Consider the following 4,151-nt stretch of genomic DNA (forward strand, 5'->3'; position numbering starts at 1 on the left):
CAGGGTGTGTCCCACAGGGTGTGTCCTACAGTGTGCGTCCCACAGTGTGCGTCCCACAGTGTGCGTCCCACAGGGTGTGTCCCACAGTGTGCGTCCCACAGTGTGTGTCCCACAGGGTGTGTCCCACAGTGTGTGTCCCACAGGGTGTGTCCCACAGGGTGTGTCCCACAGTGTGCGTCCCACAGTGTGTGTCCTACAGTGTGTGTCCTACAGTGTGTGTCCCACAGGGTGTGTCCCACAGTGTGTGTCCCACAGTGTGTGTCCTACAGTGTGTGTCCTACAGTGTGCGTCCTACAGTGTGTGTCCCACAGTGTGCGTCCTACAGCGTGTCCTACAGTGTGTGTCCCACAGTGTGTGTCCTACAGGGTGTGTCCTACAGGGTGTGTCCCCCAGTGTGCGTCCTACAGGGTGTGTCCCCCAGTGTGTGTCCCACAGTGTGTCCCACAGCATGCGTCCTACAATGTGTGTCCCACAGTGTGCGTTCTACAGTGTGCGTCCTACAGTGTGTGTCCCACAGTGTGCGTCCTACTGTGTGTGTCCCACAGTGTGTGTCCCACAGGGTGTGTCCCCCATAGTGTGTCCCCCACAGGGTGTGTCCCACAGGGTGTGTCCCCCAGTGTGTGTCCCCCACAGGGTGTCCCCCAGTGTGTGTCCCCCAGTGTGTGTCCCACAATGTGTGTCCCACAGGGTGTGTCCCACAGGGTGCGTCCTACAGTGTGTGTCCCACAGTGTGCGTCCTACAGTGTGTGTCCCACAGTGTGCGTCCTACAGTGTGTGTCCCACAGGGTGTGTCCCACAGTGTGCGTCCCACAGTGTGTGTCCTACAGTGTGTGTCCCACAGTGTGCGTCCCACAGTGTGCGTCCTACAGGGTGTGTCCCACAGTGTGTGTCCCACAGGGTGTGTCCCACAGTGTGTGTCCCACAGGGTGTGTCCCACAGTGTGTGTCCCACAGTGTGTGTCCCACAGTGTGTGTCCCACAGTGTGTGTCCCACAGTGTGCGTCCCACAGTGTGCGTCCTACAGGGTGTGTCCCACAGTGTGTGTCCCACAGTGTGTGTCCCACAGGGTGTGTCCCACAGTGTGCGTCCTACAGTGTGTGTCCCACAGTGTGTGTCCCACAGTGTGTGTCCCACAGTGTGCGTCCTACAGGGTGTGTCCCACAGTGTGTGTCCCACAGTGTGTCCCACAGCATGCGTCCTACAATGTGTGTCCCACAGTGTGCGTCCCACAGTGTGCGTCCCACAGTGTGCGTCCTACAGTGTGTGTCCCACAGTGTGCGTCCTACAGTGTGTGTCCCACAGTGTGCATCCTACTGTGTGTGTCCCCCAGTGTGTGTCCCACAGTGTGTGTCCCCCATAGTGTGTCCCCCACAGGGTGTGTCCCACAGGGTGTGTCCCCCAGTGTGTGTCCCCCACAGGGTGTCCCCCACAGGGTGTGTCCCCCAGTGTGTGTCCCACAATGTGTGTCCCACAGGGTGTGTCCCACAGGGTGTGTCCTACAGTGTGTGTCCCACAGGGTGTGTCCTACAGTGTGTGTCCCACAGTGTGCGTCCCACAGTGTGCGTCCCACAGTGTGTGTCCCCCACAGGGTGTCCCCCACAGGGTGTGTCCCCCAGTGTGTGTCCCACAATGTGTGTCCCACAGGGTGTGTCCTACAGTGTGTGTCCCACAGGGTGTGTCCTACAGGGTGTGTCCCACAGTGTGTGTCCCACAGTGTGTGTCCCACAGTGTGTGTCCCACAGGGTGTGTCCCACAGTGTGTGTCCCACAGGGTGTGTCCCACAGTGTGTGTCCCACAGTGTGCGTCCTACAGGGTGTGTCCCACAGTGTGTGTCCCACAGTGTGCATCCCACAGTGTGCGTCCCACAGGGTGTGTCCCACAGTGTGTGTCCCACAGTGTGTGTCCCACAGTGTGCGTCCCACAGTGTGTGTCCCACAGTGTGTGTCCCACAGTGTGCATCCCACAGTGTGCGTCCCACAGGGTGTGTCCCACAGTGTGTGTCCCACAGTGTGTGTCCCACAGTGTGCGTCCTACAGGGTGTGTCCCACAGTGTGTGTCCCACAGGGTGTGTCCCACAGTGTGCGTCCCACAGGGTGTGTCCCACAGTGTGTGTGTCCCACAGTGTGCGTCCTACAGGGTGTGTCCCACAGTGTGCGTCCCACAGTGTGCGTCCTACAGGGTGTGTCCCACAGTGTGCGTCCCACAGTGTGCGTCCTACAGGGTGTGTCCCACAGTGTGTGTCCCACAGTGTGTGTCCCACAGTGTGCGTCCCACAGTGTGCGTCCTACAGGGTGTGTCCCACAGTGTGCGTCCCACAGTGTGCGTCCTACAGGGTGCGTCCTACAGTGTGTGTCCCACAGTGTGCATCCTACTGTGTGTGTCCCCCAGTGTGTGTCCCACAGTGTGTGTCCCCCATAGTGTGTCCCCCACAGGGTGTGTCCCACAGGGTGTGTCCCCCAGTGTGTGTCCCCCACAGGGTGTCCCCCACAGGGTGTGTCCCCCAGTGTGTGTCCCACAATGTGTGTCCCACAGGGTGTGTCCCACAGGGTGTGTCCTACAGTGTGTGTCCCACAGGGTGTGTCCTACAGTGTGTGTCCCACAGTGTGCGTCCCACAGTGTGCGTCCCACAGTGTGTGTCCCACAGTGTGTGTCCCACAGGGTGTGTCCCACAGTGTGTGTCCCATAGGGTGTGTCCCACAGTGTGTGTCCCACAGTGTGCGTCCCACAGTGTGCGTCCTACAGGGTGTGTCCCACAGTGTGCGTCCTACAGGGTGTGTCCCACAGTGTGCGTCCCACAGTGTGCGTCCCACAGTGTGCGTCCTACAGGGTGTGTCCCACAGTGTGTGTCCCACAGTGTGCGTCCTACAGGGTGTGTCCCACAGTGTGCGTCCCACAGTGTGCGTCCCACAGTGTGCGTCCGACAGGGTGTATCCCACAGTGTGTGTGTCCCACAGTGTGCGTCCTACAGGGTGTGTCCCACAGTGTGCGTCCCACAGTGTGCGTCCTACAGGGTGTGTCCCACAGTGTGTGTCCCACAGTGTGCGTCCCACAGTGTGTGTGTCCCACAGTGTGTGTCCCACAGTGTGCGTCCCACAGTGTGCGTCCCACAGTGTGCGTCCTACAGGGTGTGTCCCACAGTGTGCGTCCCACAGTGTGCGTCCTACAGGGTGTGTCCCACAGTGTGTGTCCCACAGTGTGCGTCCCACAGTGTGCGTCCCACAGTGTGCGTCCGACAGGGTGTGTCCCACAGTGTGCGTCCCACAGTGTGCGTCCCACAGTGTGCGTCCTACAGGGTGTGTCCCACAGTGTGTGTCCTACAAGGCCCTGGCATTTTTGACACAGAGGCCCCACGGCGACGCATCAGCCAGGGGTGAAAAATTTTCACGTTATTTTACAAAAAAATGCATTTTTACGTCATGTCAGATCATCAGTTTCTTATTTGTGGAAGAACAGGCGTGGTGTCTCATGTCCCCCTCCCACATGTTACTGGGTACTATGATGGATGATTTTACACATACTAACATAAAGAACACGACCACTGGCAGAACGTGTCAGAGCGCCACAGAGACACACACTGTTCCACAACTACCACAGAAACTCACTCACTGCCTTGATGCACAGTAGAAGAGGAGATATACAGACACAGTCATTATGAGTGTTGAAATTGATTTGAGGCTTGCATGGGAGCGTGTGGAAAGCTAACCATATGATGAGAATGCAGAAATGCAGAACACACACCACGCAGTCAGCTCACTACAGTAGACAACAACGCACAGCACACAGGACAATAAGGCAGCAGCAGATCCCCCATAAATTCAAAGGCCAGACTAATAACCTCAGTTAATAATACTAGCTCTGTGTCTACCAAAACACGGAAATCTGAAATCAAACACCAAACAACTTCATCCTAAAGGCTTAGCCTACTTCCACCATTAACCATAGGCGCCCCCTCTTGGACAGAATACAGCACAGCCAAATTTAAATCTTGCACCAGCCACAATGCATATTACAATAGCTTCAGCAAAACACGACAAGAGCACTGCACAGCTAGAGTATAAAATAAATATGTGTCTCTCAGTGTCTTCTTTTAAATCTCTTCTTAAGACTCACATTTATCGTATGGTCTTTTCTTAATTGATGGTAATTAATTAT

Source organism: Epinephelus fuscoguttatus, linkage group LG2 (genome assembly GCF_011397635.1).
Source record: "Epinephelus fuscoguttatus linkage group LG2, E.fuscoguttatus.final_Chr_v1".
NCBI classification, from domain to species: domain Eukaryota; kingdom Metazoa; phylum Chordata; class Actinopteri; order Perciformes; family Serranidae; genus Epinephelus; species Epinephelus fuscoguttatus.